This window comes from Malaya genurostris, chromosome 1, assembly GCF_030247185.1.
Source record: "Malaya genurostris strain Urasoe2022 chromosome 1, Malgen_1.1, whole genome shotgun sequence".
NCBI classification, from domain to species: Eukaryota; Metazoa; Arthropoda; class Insecta; order Diptera; family Culicidae; genus Malaya; species Malaya genurostris.
The window spans coordinates 51,731,775-51,751,022 of record NC_080570.1 but is presented as its reverse complement, the minus strand read 5'-3'; the positions used below and the strand labels follow the sequence as shown (position 1 = coordinate 51,751,022).

The window sequence follows — 19,248 nt, the reverse complement described above, 5'->3', positions numbered from 1 at the left end:
ATTCGGAAAGTCCAATTTTGGGCAACTTTTTCGAGCATTTCGGCCGGAATAGCCCGAATTTCTTCGGAAATGTTGTCTTCCAAAGCTGGAATAGTTACTGGCTTATTTCTGTAGACTTTAGACTTGACGTAGCCCCACAAAAAATAGTCTAAAGGCGTCAAATCGCATGATCTTGGTGGCCAACTTACCGGTCCATTTCTTGAGATGAATTGTTCTCCGAACTTTTCCCTCAAAATGGCCATAGAATCGCGAGCTGTGTGGCATGTAGCGCCATCTTGTTGAAACCACATGTCAACCAAGTTCAGTTCTTCCATTTTTGGCAACAAAAAGTTTGTTAGCATCGAACGATAGCGATCGCCATTCACTGTAACGTTGCGTCCAACAGCATCTTTGAAAAAATACGGTCCAATGATTCCACCAGCGTACAAACCACACCAAACAGTGCATTTTTCGGGATGCATGGGCAGTTCTTGAACGGCTTCTGGTTGCTCTTCACTCCAAATGCGGCAATTTTGCTTATTTACGTAGCCATTCAACCAGAAATGAGCCTCATCGCTGAACAAAATTTGTCGATAAAAAAGCGGACTTTCCGAATGGACCACCTAAGACGCAGCCGCGGTCAACATTTAAATGAAATTATCTTCAAAAAGTAAATGTCATGTACCAATCTAACGTTTAAAATAAAAAACCGATGAGATTTTGCAAATTTTATGCGTTTTATTGTTTAAAAAAGTTCTCAAGCTCTTAAAAAATCACCCTGTATGTAACATGAGCTAAGACAAGACCTGACAACTGGCTTCTTATTCTTCCCTCCGAATCATCCTTCTCGTCATTTTCGCCCTGTGGAATAAATACCAACGTATCGGCTACAGTGTAACCATATTCACAGATTTTTTAACAACTCTGCTAGGAAAAAAATATTTATTTATAGACTCTAGGTTTTTTTCTATTTATAGACTTATAGGTTTTTTATTTGAAATAAACATGAAAATTGTTTCGGTGAATGCATTTCTCTATTATATATTAATGCTTAAAAACAATTAATTGAGCTTTGATGACAAAACACGAACTATCTCATGTTGAACGCAAAATCGAATCCATTGTTGACGTATTACCGGATCTTTTGGAAACCGGAAAAAGTCAGGCTTGGATAGAAATGCTTAGTGCGACCACAGTGTGGAACACAACAGTTCATTCTTCTCGTAAAAGTAAACACACTTTCGAGTTTACACTAATTTAACAAATCTTTTTTGGTTACAATTTAATTCACTAAAAAGAAGAACGGCTTGATGCTTATTTTAATCACACAGTGCTGCCACTATAAACATTTATTACCAATGAGATTGAAAAAAAGTGAAACATTCTCCGAAAATTTTCATTTTCATTGGTGAGCTTAAATTATACATTTTAATAAACTTGTTTTCTGATTATCTTTATACCTGGCATCATTGCTCGCGTACCCTGCAAAAGTTTTTTCTTTTCACAATGTACATGTAGCAACATCAAATTCAGCCAATCAGAAACTGGTCCATTTGAAAACAAAAGCAGCCCCCCCAGATGTCAGGTCTTGTCTTAGAACATGAGTGAGACACTACTGGGGCTGCCAGTTTTCCTTGTTATAATATCCAGATTTATATTTTAAAACTGACATAAATTATGCATCTAGAATGAGAACACTACTGAAAATGGTTTAACAAGCTATTTTATCATCTCGATAGAATGGAACCTATCATTTCGATGATGGACTCGGTTTCCTCCAGCGTTACTAATGTATTGATTTGAGCACCATAGCCTAGTCCGTGTGGTATGGAAAGTGCGAAACTAGAAAACCGTCATTTTCGGCCAGAGTAGCCCATGAAGTGAGAAGAATAGACACATGATCTTTAATAATTTCGTGCTCTGATCAACATACCTTATTTTTCGGGTTAGTAAAAGTAAACTAGAGCAATTCCACGTAAACAGAACAAATACCTTAAACTTAAACAAGCCAGTGTTTGTTAATGTTTCCGTAAAAAGCTGTCAAACTTCAGTTCCGATGAACGGCCCCGTACGCACGTTAAAGTTGTGCTTTACTATGCTAACCAGCATTTTTCAACCTTAACCAAACTTGTTTACCGCTTTGCTTTGGCAAAGCTAAACACACAGTCAAGCTTCGCATCTCCCGTGCTGTCGCTGAAATTGACACGCTGATAGGATGAGACACAGGGACACAACACTGTACCGCCGAGTGTCGACCCGGGAAACTCACAGTGAAAAGTTCCTATCTTGGGTAGTCCCCCAAGCTTTGGAGGGACGACAGCGCGAATGTTTCGCTGCTGATACGATTATTTTCCTCCCCGGCCGAGACCTAGGTCCGAGTTTTGGGCTGATGATGCTGACGCAAAACGAACAAACGAACGGACAAGTAAACAACAAACAATCTGGCTCAAGAGGGACCGTACGCGTTTTTAGGGAATCAGGAATCTATGATAAAATGTTTTGATGCCTGGGTCTAGATGAAAGATTTCCTAGGTTTGATTCTGACATGTTAAATTATCCCGCCAAGAGCTTAACGTTTGATGACAATTGAATTACGATTCTGCTTCAAAGTTGCGGTTTAATCTGTATTAGCTTCTACAGAAAGGAATAGACACAAACAAATCAACGTTTTCGAGCGATTACAGTGCCTTAGTTCGAGTTTTTTTTTCTGCTGTAAGAAATCTGTGCTTACAAGTTCATAACAAGTATTTTTTGTTGGAATTTACGATATCTTGCTTTGAAACAACTATTTTTGTTTGGTTTTACGTTTTGTTGTTTTAAACAACTGGAACTAGGGATGTCGTAGTATCGATCGATTAATCGAGTAATCGATTAATGACCCAGATAATCGAGTAATATTGAATCGATTAACTCAAAACTAATATTCGATTATTGAGCTAATCGAATAATTAAGAAAATCCCATAGTAATAATCGAATGAATAATCGAGTAATCGAATAATAACCCAGATAATCGATTAAGTTTCAATCGATTAGTTTCAAAATTATACTCGATTACTAAATAATCGAGTAATCCGAAATTTCCGACATCCCTAACTGGAACTTCTCAGTGTGTACTAGTCATGCAGAGATGCCAAGTAAAATTTTCAAATATATTCAGACAGAGTGGAAAAAGTCCATCAATCCGGAAAAATGTCTGCTGACTTGAAGTTCTTTATAAAATATGACACACAAAACTGGCGAATAAAAAGAAAAACAACGCGGCCAATTGAAAAGTTTGTAAATTTTGACGAAAATCTACACAACACTCGATTTTCAAAAGTCTGCAAAAAAAAAAGTTCTGCAGCATTTCATAAGAAATCTGCAGATCTGCTGCCAGCTGCCAGAATTCGTCGTTGTAGAGTGAGACATGAATACTGAGCGCTTATTGAATTTCTCATTATAAAACTATAAAGTGTTGAAACAACATTACCTCAACATATTTTCATTATACAAATTTCGATTTTATGGTGAATACAGATAAATACAGATTTTTTATTCAGCGTAATACATATTTTTTATGAAAATATTTGGCATCTCTGTGATATGCACTGCCCTGCTTCTCATCAGAGTTGCCAGGTCATTTTTTCAAATATCCACCTATCGCAACTACACAGAAATAAATAATACAATTTACACCACAAGTAAATCAATAGTATGATTAAATAGACATAAGTTGAATCGAAAATTTGATTTAAAACCATGATCGATGTAAAATTAAATTGAATCGCATAGATATTCCAATGATACAATATACAGTTTCAAAAAATGCTTAGAACTTTCCATTCAATTGCCTGCTCTAATATGTGCATGAAAATTGATGAATGTTAGCAAAATATTTGTATCTGTGTATACTGAAAATAATTTGCACGCTAGCATACACACACACACACACACACACACACACACACACATACACACACAGACATTTTGCGTACTCGACGAACTGAGTCGAATGGTATATGACACTCGGCCCTCCGGGTCTCGGTTCAAAACTCGGTGTTCACAGTGATTGCATAACCTTTCTATATGAGAAAGGCAAAACACATTAAGGCTAAATAAAAAATGATATAATTTTTCATCTTAGTGAATTTGTACATGAAGTCTTACAACAAATCACTTTGGTTATATATTTAAATGAAGAAGAATATTAAATTGATATGCTATTTAAATATGAATCGATCGTGCCCATTTTTATCAGTGTATATTTATTAGGCTCTCTGACCAGCGATGCCAACCCTACGGATTTATCCATAGATCTACGGATTTCTGTCTTCTACGGATCTACGGATGACTCATATGAAATCTACGGATTGGGCATTATTTTACCAGAAATCTCCAGATCCAATATTATATCTCTAGATATCAATGGAAAATAATTAATTATTGTTATATCATCTCAATTTTTTTTGCTTGTCCGATTAGAATAGTAATGTTGCCTCTATAAGCCACCGATCAGTCGTTGTTGGAAGCCTGCCTTTGTGGATTGGAGCCTCAAGCTGTTCATTATGCTCGTACATTTACGAGCATAAGTACTTGAAACCAAATCTACGGATTTGACCTCAAGGAAAAGTGGCATCACTAAGTTGCCATTTTGAAATGGAGATGTTTTTATCACGAAACACCTACCATCAAACAGTTCTAAGTACGATTCGAACGATCAGTCAACTTCCGTCAACGTTAACGGGACTTCGCCGGTGGTTCGCAAGACTTCATTTTTGAAACTTAAACAAACTCCGGACGTAAAAACGTTTCGTAAGGTTGAAAAAGCATGTCAATAAGTGCTACAAACAGCTTCTTTCCGTTGTCATTCCTTGCCTGTAACGGTCACCAGATAGAATGTGTGAATCGTACTGTAGCCGATAAAACATATGATGTTTGTTTTCATCACGAAATATCCCAGCGGGTTTAAATTTCTAGACAGAAACTCTTGATGTCAATGATTTGCCACAAGCGTATAGAAAGCTCTATTGTTCCGTTGTGGTTTTGCAGAAAAATACTGATCAAAATTATGTTAACGTGTTCATCTAACTGTTCTATCCAGGGATGCCAGGTTCACAGATTAATCTGTGTTTCACAGGATTTCAACTTTCTGCACAGATTTTAAAAATGGCACAGATTTTCACAGATTTTTGGAAATGATCACAGATTTTCACAGATTCTGAAATTAATCACAGATTTTCACAAATTTTTGAAATCAATTACAGTTCAGTACCAAAAAGTACAGAGCGGTTGAGTAAAAAGATACAGAGCGTGTTGGTAGTGTGACTAGTGTGACCTTTATTTTTTGCTCACCAAAATGATTTCGATCACCTGTTTTGCTCAATAAATTGAACTCCGATCTGCTATTATGGTACGGGAAACGTGCACAGATTTTCACAGACAGGTTTTTGGCTTGAGCACAGATTTTTGAAAAAATGACCTGGCATCCCTGGTTCTATCGATTATGTCAAAAGGAACAGCAAAAAAACATTATAAATGCTTTGCGTTGCTTTCGTTCCATTCATTTCCTGGTGATTTGCACCTTTTCAGAAATTACAAACTTCAATAGATGTAGTGTTGGGAGTATAATATTTACATTCAACAATGCGTACGATTGGTCATAACGTGTTTATACTATTTTTGACAGTGGAAATTAGATGTTATGCTCCATAGAAGATAGAGCTACTCTAAATATGAATTAGGATAGTCCAGCTGCCCTTAGGTTGATGTCAGAGTAAGCGCGGAACGTGGACCGAAGCGAAGCGATTCAATGCGATGTACTGTTTTCGCATCGCATTCACTCTGACAGGTTTGCTTTGATCAAAAGGAACTAGCTCGCACGCTCGCTTCGACGCTTCGTGTGACGCTTTTACTCTGACAGCAACCTTACGCGGAAAACAACTTTTGAATTCGCTCATTTATTACAGTAGGTGGTTGGAGCATTATAAAATAAAGCAGTGCGGTAAAATTTCATTTTTAATCGAATGATATCAGATGTAAATGCAATTTATGGCCACTGGCCGTCAGCATATAGATACAAATTCATATGACTTTAGCTGCCATTTTCAAGTGAAGCTCCCAAAAATCATCGCCAGTATCGTACCTAGTCATTTGACGATTTGCTTACTCAGTTTCAAATGCCAAGTAGTCGAGCTGCTTCATTGGTTACGTTGTTGGTAGTGAGCAAGTTCGAATGAATAGAATTATAAATGGAGTAAAGTATTAAAAATGAAAACTGAAGGAACGTTGTGTGTGTCAGAGTGAGAAGTTTTCTGTAGTAGAGAGATCGTCACTGTATTTCACATTCGGTTTCAATTGAATTGAATGAAGTTTCACTAAACTGGTACTGTACTTGGAAAAAAAACTCGAAATAGGTAATGTCAAAGACATAACCATGAGATTGACGTAGGATTGCATTCAAGATGTGTATATTATTATTAAATTTATTACGGACCCTCTAACTTTCATCTTTCGGGTATTTCGAGATGAAGAACCATTTGGTTTCAAAAGATTGCGTTTGTATTCAAGGAAGTAGGACAGCGATTTAGGAGAGTTTGCTAAATAATCTCTTTACGTTATTTTTGGGGTCTTCATTGTAGTAGGGTGTCATTCCAAGTGATTTGAAAGTTTAAGCCTTGACACAGAAGAAATCATTACATAATTATAATCGTAACACAAGTCGTACAATCGCTCAAATATTTCAATGTTTCATACATCTCAATATTTGAGAAAGAGAAACTATCAAAATGCTTTCCGAGATTCATTTCCCTCTTTCTGGAGGGCCAAATAGTGGAATTCTCTACTCTATTAAACACTGCTCGGAACATTTTTCTAGAATGCGATGCAGTCAAATACAAGTTTTAATTGCGCTCATTTGGTACGAATTCTGTACAGCGAAAATGTTATTAGTTCTCCATAGAAGTTAGAAGAAAACAAAATTGACATTCTTCATTTAGCTGAGGATATGAAATTTAGATGATGTCATATTAACAAGTTACAAGCCAATATTGACAAGTTGATTTGCAGGCAAATCCGTACGGTCGGCATCACTGCAGGGGTCATAATTGTGCAATCCACGTGTGAATGTATTCGAGCGGTTATTTTTAGTGGTGGTGGACTAGAGTAGCGAGTATTTCGCAAATATTCAGATTCGTAGAACTGTTTATGCTAAAACATTTAATGAAACTGATTTTTGCATGATTGTGTATCCTAAAATTTGAACAAAACATAACTTGACTTGATGAACATGTACATCGGAGTCACAAACGTAACAATCGATATAGAATTTTTCTCATTGAAAATAAAGAACATAAACTGATTTTATCCGTTGTAATCACTTCACCGCGATTGTTATCATTTATAGATGGAATCTGCTGAATTTTCCCTCAATTTGTTTTTCTGGGAATAGAAAATCTGTATTATGGGGTTATACAAAATTATAGTTATACAAATTGAAGCAATTCATTCAAGTCATTGGCAAAATTGAAACAAGCAGTATTTATTGCAATTTACCACAACGGCCCAAATGGAACACAGTCCGCAACCCACACACGTACTAGTTTGTATGGTTAGCCAAGCAAAGAAAAAGAAACCAAAACGATCCAACCGATATACAATATTTCTTCAAATTCCATCCCGACTATGGCCGCAAACCTGCGGTAAGGTGCAAACAATGTGCTTTCCCAATCCACCATTTCCGGTGCCTAGGTGGAACGAAGTAATTTTCCACTTCTTGAATTCCACCCACGGACAGTTGAATTCCAGCCGGAAGCCGACGGGCTACCGACCGCACCGTCCAATCCGCAGTAAGTGGTCTGTCCGGTCGATTTCGGCCTCGCTTCGATTGTTATCAGCATGTTTCCTGTACGTGATGGCTTCCGAATTTAGACGACCTGCTCAGGACACCCCTCTCTCGGCAGTGGTGTTCGGTTCCAATCCCGGTGCAAGAAGTTGTACCGAGGCTGGACAGGAATCTCGTGCATATTACAGACAACCAGGGAAGGAATTTAATTTGTGCTTCAAGTCACGGCAAAGAATATCGCATCCAGCAAAACGAGCATTCAATATCATCGACACGATGGAATTTAGGTTGCATGTTTTGCGTTTCTCGCCTTGCTCAAGCCGGCGCTCCGAAATTATGACGACTGGGACTTTGGGAAGTGAGAATCGAAGGGCAGTGGGGATAGGATTCTAGGGTTGGATCTGTTCGCCGGGGAAGCAAACCTGAAGACTCGTATACAGTACAAGTTGGCAAAAGTTGGCAGAACAGCAGTTGGTGGTATTTAATGAACATTTTTGGAATATTTTCGATTGTATTGTACTGTCAATTTCAGCAGTTCGAAGCACTTCGAACTATGAGTTAAGTTCGAAGCAGACTTGAACCAAAAATAGAAGTCTGTTTTCTTCGCTCAATTGCGGGGAAAACTTCATTATTGTAGGATACGGAATTGATTTGCTTCGGTGCGGTGCCGTTTCGATAATAGGTCGATTGGATGTCAAAGCAAAACAATTCTCGGCAGTTGATTTGTATGAAACTAAACGTTTTATTTTTTGTCGAGTATATGCTTTTTTTGTTCTCAAGGAAGCTTCATGTCAATAATTTTGAGACTACACGGATGAAAATTCTTTGCCGGTACCATGATTACAAAATCATGTCTCGGACTCTGTATTTAAGAGCCGTATTTCTCCTTTACTATCACGGAATTAATAACGGAATTTTCTTGCATGACACTGCAGGTAGTTCCGAGGGGTTGAGAATACTATATTTTTGATGATCATAACTTATTCACAAATCCGAAAACTAACTGTCCTCCACTGGATCTGTGTCTCGTTATAACTCTTGATGTAGTAGATAATATTCGGACTTAAAATCTGAATGCAGCCTAGGGTCTCCCGAAAGCAAAAATTGCTATGATTCATCTATAAAATATTTTGACAACGTCGACATCCATACCAATATGCATCTGAACAATGTAGCTCGATGTGCCATTCAGTGCATTTATCAGGATTAGTTTTTATCGTTTGTTTGGGACACAGAAAATGTGAGATGCTGTTCCTGTTGAGGCTTCGCAGGTCCCTCTTTGATGGGGATACTTTGCCCCGATGCTTAGGCTCTAGTACGCATGATAAATTTTTTTTCGATGTTATCGTTTCGATTGAAGTTTTAGATTTTGACAACATGCTCCGTCAATGGGATGCAAATTGCATTTTCGGTTGGAGCCGACAATGATCGTAGTTTTTTTTATATCCTTCTGCCCTGCCCAAAATCTCATAAGTTGTCTCTTTTTATAAGGAATTTCCTCACAACAATACAACGAGAGTTTCCTAACATTCAGTGTGAGATATCCTCTTCATGAAAAGTCTCGATATTTGGAAAGACAACTTGATTAACATATAGTTTGATATACGGACGGTTTTCTATCGAGTTGGAGCAGGAAATGAGACTAAAGCTAAGTCATTCTCTGAGTGTACGAGTGTGGTATACGAATTAATTTTTGTTCCGACAGTCAGACAGCTTTAAATGCACTTTTTCAGGATCGAGATCTGTTTGAGAAGCAGAAATACGAGCAGCTCATAAATAAGCAAGTCAGTTAATCAACCGAACCAATGAGAGTTCCTAATTGAGAATCATTTGTCTTGCATTCTTCTACCTGTAAGCTATCCACAACCTGACGAAACGATCCATCTCTCTCAAGTATCATAGGTTTTCGGGTAATACGGTCACTTGTCACGTGTACCCACTCAACTCGTCTGAAATTTGATTCGGAATTCAGTATGATTTACAAATGGATTCCGAATCAATGCCCAACGAGAGAAAGATGATGTAATAAGTTGGATTATGAGATAGCTAGGGATAGCGAAAAATGAAAAAGTTTTTTCAGGGATAGGCTTTGAACTTGCTAACTTTCTTCACCTTCACTATTCTGGGATGTGATTAAACAAATCTTATAAGGCACCCGATTGATCAAAGCATCATACATTCCCATTTTGTGTAATCGATATAATCCACTTGCATATAATTGCGTCTACCTATCTATCTGAAGAGGCAGTGTCATTTCGTTGTAGTTTTGTGGCATATCAATATTGTGTGTTGTTATACCGGAGCTCTTTTTACACTGGTTCAATTCAGAATTAATTAATCTCAGGATCCAACAGAATGTATTCTAACAGCTGGTAGAACTTTTGAACAAAAATCATAAAACAATTTCCGTTAGCTTTCGTTCAAGAGCTTTCATATTTTCGCCGAGCATTAACATGAAAATCCTGGGGATAAAACTGCTACCTAGTGGCATAGAATCAGCACCGGTTTTTTATGCAGTTTTTTACGCGGATTTCCGAAGTTACGGTTTCATTTTATGAGGATTTCCGAAGTTACGCGGTTTTTTACGCAGATTTCCCAAGTTACGCGGTTATTTTGTTTTGTCTTAGAAATGCATGGAACGTCTAGATCTGGTGTTATCACAATTTTTTCAAAGTCATCTCTATGACATTTGGAAAATTTTCGATTAAAAAATATTTTTTTTATTACGCCAGATCTCGACGTTTCATATACATTTATAAGACATTCGACAAAGAAAAATTCCATTTTGAGGTTTTTTTTCTACGCGGACTTCTGAAGTCACACTGTCTCAAATTCTCTTAGTCACAAAGTCGATTTTTTCGAAAAAAAATTTTTTAGATTACACAAGATTTCTAAGGCATTAAGAATCAAACTGCAAAAATTTTGATTTCGGAAAGTCCCAAAGTTGATTTACTTAAAAAAATTTTTTTTTTTGGATTGATCAGATCTAGACGTTTCATGTATTTCTAAGATGTTCGAAATAAAAAAAAATGATGATCTAAGATGTTTGAAATCAGAAGTTCCGCGGATTTCCGAAGTTACGCGTATTTTTACGCGGTACGTGTCCTTCGTACCGTACTTCATACTACATGGTAATTACTACAATATGGATATTTTTGGAACGGGTTCAAAGAAAATCGAATGTTTAAAGTATTTTAGAAATTCAAAATGGCGACTTTCGGTTTATGGATATTCCTTGAAAAACCTTACAATATGGGTATTTTCGGAATAGGTTTGATGAGTAGATGTCGGAAAACGATGTTTGATGTGATTCTGAATTCCAAGATGACATAGCCATTTGCTCTAGTTCTTTATATCCAGAGTTTCGCTTCATTTGGTGCACTGTTTAATGCTTCAAATTTAAAAAAATTTACCATCAAATTTTAACTAGCTTAAAATGTCTTGGTAATTTGGAATTGATTTGATTGGTAGTTTTTTTTTACTTTTTTTTACCAAATCCGGCTATAATTTAGATCTGGCGCAGACATTGTACTACTATTTCAAAATTGCATATTGTGATTGTATTCAGGCAATTCGAGTAACTTCGACACAAATTGTAGGGGTTTTCCAGTAAAAGCAATTAACCGGAAGCCGCCATTTTGGTTTCGGAACGACCTCAAACATTGTTTTTCTGCATCTACTCATCAAACCCGTTCCGAAAATAGCAATATTGTAATGGCATTCAAGAATTATAAATAAACCAGAAGTCAACATCTTGGAATTCAAATCTTGGAATTCAGAACCACTTCAAACATCGTTTTCCGACATTTACTCTTCAAAACAGTTCCGAAAATACCTATATTGTAAGGCTTTGTAAGGATTATAAATAACATTTACTTCTCTTTGTTTCTTTCATTCTCTTCGGCAACATCACCATCATCGCCCACGGAATGCCGCTCCAGTCGATGGCCAACATGCGGCCCACCCACTGGGTCTTCGTAGCCTGGGGGTGTTTCCAGCGGACCAACGGGAACAATCGAATATTAGCTACTGCCGACCATCAACTGGAAACTGGGTCCCCCTAGAGTTTCGGCAATCAGCACACAACAACATGAACCGAATACACAATCTTATAATTCAAGTGTGCCTTAATAAATATATTGTTAAATAATAAAAAAAGAATTATAAATAAACCGAAAGTCATCATCTTGGAATTCAGAACCACCTCAAATATTGCTTTTCAACATTTACTCATCAAACCTGGCCCGGTTTTACCCATATTCTGAAGGTTTGTAACGAATATTGAAATCGCCATCTTGGATATTAAAGCGACCTAGAACGTCTTAGGTGGTCCTGCAAATACTGATGATTTTCGTTCCAAAATTATCCATTATATAATACATATTCCCGGAAAGACCGAAATCAGTATTTTGGCGAAAAAATTACTTCATTTTTTGGTTTTAGTTAGTTATTTTTTTTAGATAACTAACAAAATTTTACCTTTACTTATTAAGATTTTTTATTTCTCATTCCCTTAATAATGGTAAATTATTAATTGAAATGGCAATTTCAATTCACCAATAAAACTTGCAGTCATTTTTTAGCTAAGGCACACTCCATTTCGATTCAACTAATTTCTTAGTTGAACTAGAAAAATAAAATGCTTTTTTTGCAACAAATGTTTAAATGGTTGAATTGGCTTCTGCTATCTGCAGCTATACACTCTTACTAGCCGCAACCTATATTTGGGACAAAACCTACCCAAAATAAACTAAAGTGCATCTCCCCAATTTTGGGTAACGAGTGGTGACCTTAAAATTTAGGTAAATGCAAGTTTAGTACAAGTGTTATGCCATAACAAAGCACGCTACCAATTTTTACCGATTAACTCATAGTTTGAGTAGATAACGACCTAATTTTTGGTAGCTTATAGAAGTGCTCGACAATGAGTGATTTCTTCTAAAATAAATAGATAGAATTTTCAGTGTATGCCACACTGTCACTGAATAAATGTTAACACTGTGATGACTACTAGCCACTAGATGGCACACTACTACCGAATAGAACTTTTGCAGTCGTGGTTGTCTTTTCTATATTGGCAGGTATAAACACGATAGTGACTTCTGGTGTTGTAGTTACGGAAAAGAACATAAACGAAACATAAACTTCTTTCTCATAAAATTCTTCTAAATCACTGTTTTCTTCATTCGACTCAGCGAAATCGACTCTCTCACTGAAAACTTTGAGCACTTGGAAAGCAAAAACCAAATACAAGTAGTAGACGGCGTAAGCCAAGCGAAACATACCATGAAATAACAAGAAACCACAGAAAAGAGCAACCGCCTACTACGAGTACCCTTCTTTTTTTTCGATAATAGCTTTCAGCTAAAAAAAAAACTACAACCAGTTGCAATATAGGTTGGAAGATGCAACGAACTTCGTTTGACATATACAATAAGAGTGCAACATTCGAAACTCACTTCACTGTTCAACGTAAAAACATTATTATGCACGATCGCATCAGTTTACGGTATTTTTACATATCGGTTTAGAAATTTGAATATGGATATATCGTAACAAATGCGAAAAACGTCAAAACAATTTGCAAACAGTTTCAACAAGACCTTTTCAGCTTTTTAGTGAGTTCTTTTGCTTTAAACACTTTTCATGAGTTTTTGGCTAATAAACTTGTTAATAATACCAAATTCGGTTTTGTTTTATTTGTGCTGTCTTTCAGCAGTGATGGTGATCTTTGAAATAGTATTCCGTTCAGTGTAAAGCGGGAAGACAGAAGGTAAACTGGATTGGCAAGTGTGTGAGGAGTGTTTTCTTGCAAGAGAATAGCGCTGAAATGAAACAAAACGTTAAGCTACGTAGCGATCGCGCAAAGTCGTACATGTGCGGAGGACCTGTTAAATAAGATTGATTTCTGAGTTGATATTCGTGTTCAGTATAGTTCCATTAGTAAAACGATTGTCACGAATGGGAAAAGTTCCGTCTCTGTGGTACTTTCCTTTTCGCAAATTTTCATTTTTGCTGTTTCCTTAGGCAGTCTTGTTCCATTGGATACAGAAAAAAACCATAATAAACCGGTCCACTTAAAAGTCTGATATTTGGTCGTACAACTCAAATAAAACCCCTTATTCTGACGAACAATACACACTTCCAGTTGCTTATTTGCCTTAAATCGAGACATTCTTCTCGTCTGACAAAACAGTGCGCCATTTTGTTAGCTGATTCTAATGATGTGGCTTTGCTGGAGCAGGACCGCATTCGTTTTTCACTGCTTTTCCACCGAAGTTTCTGACAACGTCGGTGAGAAAATAATTCCAACGCCATCAGAAACAAGGAGCGACTATGCGGGGATTGTTTGTCCCCTGGACTGGAGAACCGAGAGCGTAATTAAGACTGCTTCAACTTGAGCTTATCGGTTTACAAAGTAAACAATGCTACCAAACACAGACAGATTTGAATGGTCGCCTTGTTTCGCTCGACTAGCTGAATTTTACAACCCGACAGCCGGCGGAAAGTTTGTGTATCCTTGCTTACAATTAGAATCGAGCGCTAGTAACGTTTGTTTGCGGAACATCCTGCAAGCAAAGAAAGCTACCGCAATATCGAATAATATATTTAAGAGGTTCGCTTTGGTACGGAATTCATCGGCCATGAAATTTAGACCTTGGTGAGTTTTCCTCCCGGGTAATTCATTTTCACGCAGAGTAAACTTAACAAGTCAGCCACCCAGAGGGAGCACCGCACATTCTCGTCAAAATCTTCAACTCTCTTAATCTTAACCTGAAACTGCCAAGCAGTAGACGGGAATTCATGTCGGAGATTTATCATTTAATTTGATGCTATCTCCTCACTCCTCACGTGTTTCTACTGCTAACGAGATCACTGAATGTTGGTTCCATGACCAACCAACCGACCGTGATGACTGTGAAGGAAAGAAGGAAGAACTTTTGCTTTGGGCAGAAAGCGAAAAAATAAGTCCCATGATGACAAAATGCTCACAAATTCATTATCATGATGCTGCACAGGCTCACATCCTCGCTGGTTCTCACCACCACCACCACCACCATAACTGGAGCCCCGTACCCTTCTAATATGTTGGCTTTCCCTAGAGTCTGACTTTTGTTGAGTTGTGTAATGAGACCCCGGAGATGGGGCTGGAGTCGGTCAGCGAGAGCAGAACTTTCCTGCTTGAAGAGTGCGAGGCAGTTTGATACAAACTCATTAATCACGCTCGGGTTTTAGGGAATTTGCCTGCTCCGGACGGGTAAAAACTAGAAAATATCTTTGTGGTTTTTGACCGGCTGCGGAAAATTAGTGAAATGCGGTCGGAATACATTAGCGGAAGCAATAAGTGGTGACGGTTTTCTTACCGTTGGTTTGTGATCAGGAAGAGTTTTGAGTGGGTTAAAGAAATGAGAAAGTTATTCATTATAATGAACGATGAACTCGTGTTTTGATTCGAAAAATAAATATTGACTGTGATGTTTAAACTTAGATTTTTTTCCACATCCACATAACCGTTTGCTCGTAGATGATTTTAATCAATTCTAAAGTCATGTATCTGGCTTAAAGTGAATCCTAGATTTTACAGTCATCCTTATAACGCACTCTGCAACAACAAATATGAACCGAATGAGTCGTACTCCTTCCGTTAAGTAGGTGAAGCATCAGCTTCCATATTGATGATGTAGACGGAGATGACTGACAAGGTTGGCTACCAGCCGACTCGATTTTTGAACAACATAGTTTACTACAGACAACATGGCGGAACGAATATTTTGGTACAAACGTTTTTCCAAAAAAATGTCGTGAAATATAAATTTCAAAACTTTTATGTTAGCCGAAACTACCCTGCCGATGTAGTTCGCATATTATGGAACAGATTTTGCAGATAAAAATATATTCTAACTAACTCCGCTCAGAACATGATAGTTTTAAAGAACGAGCTAGTTCTGTTGAACCGTTTTTTCGTGCTTCTGTAATTTTGTATGTTTCATCGAAAATATTATCAGAATCACAAATTATATTTTGTAGTAAACAGCTTCAATAATAATGAGTAATTTTTACATGTAATTCTACCACTCATCATGTATTTTACTGTACTTTTTTAGAGGTCACGAATGTATGCAACTTATTCCACATTCCTCGAGCCTGCAACGGCCCCGAAGTACGCAATTAATCTGTATGCTCTTGAATAATTCAATTTCGTCCATTCCTACTGATAATAGAAGAGAACTATGATTCTTTAATAAATAATTCTTCCAGGTTGGCGGCTCACTGCATAGGGTGCTGGTCTTAACAGCCAGTTGTCATATGATCGAGTCCCGACTGGAAGGGTTCTTAGAGTCAGTAGGATCGTAATACTAGCCATACAATGATTCTGTTCGCTATGAAACGACTGCGAAGTCATTTTAAACGCTAGTTCATTCATTCATTTTTTCTAATCCTAACATTGGGTGCCGTGCATGCTGACTTCGACCCAAAAACACGAACGCGAGCGCATTGTAGAAGCGTATTTGGTCATGCAAATGACGAATGTGACTTCTAGAAATAACGGATAGTAATTGATAAATCCTTTTGAATATTATTATGCTTTTTTATTTAGTCACGGTTTTACGCCTGGGATCAGTTTTACGCCAGTAGTCAGTCGTCACTCGTTTACGTCCGAGACGTCAGAAACCTCGATGTAGTATTCAAAAAGTGTTACATAAGTAGTGTAAGCTTTGAGTCTGCTTAGCGGTTTAAATTGAGCTGCTTGGCGGAGATGACAGTTCAATTTGCACTGCACTAAGCACTGACGAGCCGAAGGCGAAACGCAAAGAAAGTTGAAAAAAAACTCGTTTTGTCGGTTACGTCATTTGTACCATTAAGCCACTTGATTTTCAAGCTTGATTCACAACTTGAAAGAAATTTTCAAATGAGTCTAAGCTTTTTAAAATTGGTTCAGCCATCTCCGAGAAAATAAACATACATACACACACCCATATATTTTCTGATCTCGTCGAGCGGAGTCGAATGGTATACAACACTAGCGAGATCCGATCGAAAGTCGTTTTCTCTTGCAATTCTAGTATCATTCTATATATAGAGACGAAACAGCTACAAATGTTTCAACTAGATTTAGGGTTCCAATCGCTTCCCCGTTAATCTTATTCACCTGATTTGGCTCCCTCCGACTGAAAACTATTTCCAAACTTCTAAAGAAAACTGATCAATAAAAATATCCGCTCACGCGAGAAGTTCATCGACACTGTGAAGGAATATTTTTTTTTATGATTTGCTAAAGGAAGAAATTAAAACATTAAGAACTTGTCTTAATCCACCTAGTGGTGTAATGTTGCTTTTCTCATATAACTCATGTTTTCATAAATAATACTAAGGGATTCTTTTTTTTTAAACCTTGAATAACCTTTACATTTTCTAAAAAGTTTTTTAGAATTCTTCGATTCTCTAGTGCATCTTTGCTCCTAATGACGATGTACATTTTAAACACACTTCCTTCCCGACCCTGTTGTTCCGAAACCGGAAGTCGCATCCGAACAAAAGTCAATGGCAGTCTACGAGACCATAAAACTTTTCATTTGAGTCCAAATTTGTGAAAATCTACTCGGCCGTCTATGAGAAAATTAAGAGAGTTCCGTTCTTGAACTTTTGACCACTATTTCCGGGACTTCCGGAACCGTGAACTGGGAACCGGCATTGCTGAAATCGGTTCGTTTAACCAGCAACTAACACAACCTGTAAATTGAATAAGTTTTAAGTGGAATATAGAATATTTTTCTTTTTTTTTTTGGCACTCTCGTTCTAAACGACGGGTTGCAATTTTATACTCACTCAACTCCGCATTGCCTGATCCGGAAGTTGGATCCGGACAAAATTCAACAACTTACTTATTGGAACATAAAACCTTTCATTTGAACCTAAGACTGTGAAAATCGGTCCAGACATTTCTGAGAGATTGGAGTCATTTCATGTTTGAAGTAAGCGAATACTTTTTTCGGTACTTCCGGAACCGGGAACGATGACCCGGTATTCTTTAAATCAATGTATTTGGTCATCTACTAATCAAACCTGTTCAATTAAAGAATTATAAAGCTCAAACCTGTTCAATTAAAGAATTATAAAGCTAGGTGAAAGTATTTTGCGTGTTTTTTTTCAGTGTCATGTATGAAAGCACACTCTCGAAAATGAAATATTTATACTCTCAGCCTGTAACTCTGGAACTGGGAGTCGTTATCGAATGAAATTCGGTTCGATTGTAGAATATTTCATTAGAAAATGGTTGAGCGGGCTTTGAGCAAATCGAATACACTATTTTCTTTATTTTTTGCACATTTTTTACCGTTACTCCGGAACCAGAAATCGGATCAGAATCAAACTCAATAGCAGGCTATGAGATTATAGCGCCTTTCATTTCAATCTGAGTTGAAGAAAATCGGTTATGTCGTCACTGAGAAAATCGAGTGTACTCATTGCCTTTGTTGTATAGACAGGCTATGCAACCACTGTGAAAACCGACTTTTTAATCGAACTCAGTTCGTCGTGTACGCAAAATGTCTGTGTCTGTGTCTCGATTTTCTCGGAGATGACTGGACCGATTTTCACAAACGTAGATTCAAATAAAAGGGGTCTTCGTCTCATAGCTTGCTAGTGACTTTTATTCAAATCGAACTTCCGGTTCTGGAGTAAAGGGTGGAAATGTGCGAAACAAATGAATAAAAGTGCGCTCGATTTTATAAGATACCGCTTAACCGATTTTCTTCAATTAAGATTCTAATCAAAGTCCCATTTGGTCCCATAGCCTGCTATGCTCTGGATTCGACTTCCGCTTTCGGAGTTACGAGGTGAAATGTGTAAAATAAATATAAAAGTGGACACGGTCTAACAGTCCAACCGAATTTCATTTGAAAACGGCTTTCGGTTCCGGAATTACTGGCAGATTAAAGTTTCATTTTCAAGCGCGACAAATTCAACATGACAAGGAAAAATCGAGATAAAAAATAGATTGAAAATAGTGCAATACTGCTGTTATAGTAACGCGAAAACTCGTAGCTATTCAAACTATTTTCATCTTATTCTTATGGTCAATCTTTCGAACACCAAACAAGCAAATTTGATATATGATTTTAGAGCTAAATACCATGCGTCTCCATCGGATGATGTCAATATGATGGAGACGCATGGTTTTCCGAATGATTTTTTTTAAGTCTGATATTATACCCGTCCACATTTTTTAAAAATTTGAAAAATATAGTGTAATGTACTCATAAATGATTTATTTTTGATCTAAAATCTAGAGTGGTATCAAAATTGTAAGTGCGAATGAAAAAAATTTTAAACATTTTTTTTACATAAAATATTATTTTGAAAAATTCTGAAAAAAATCAGAAAGATTTCCTATAATTCCTAAGATATTTCTGATTTTTTTCAATTTTTTTGCTGAAGAGATTTTTGA

The 19,248-nt window shown here is 37.1% G+C and overlaps 1 protein-coding gene across 8 annotated transcripts in view; it reads right to left on the bottom strand.

Annotated features, from left to right (window-relative positions):
* The window catches only part of LOC131439375 (complexin), a 721,216-nt gene that overhangs the window by 285,185 nt on the left and 416,783 nt on the right, over positions 1-19,248 (bottom strand). The window lies entirely within an intron of this gene.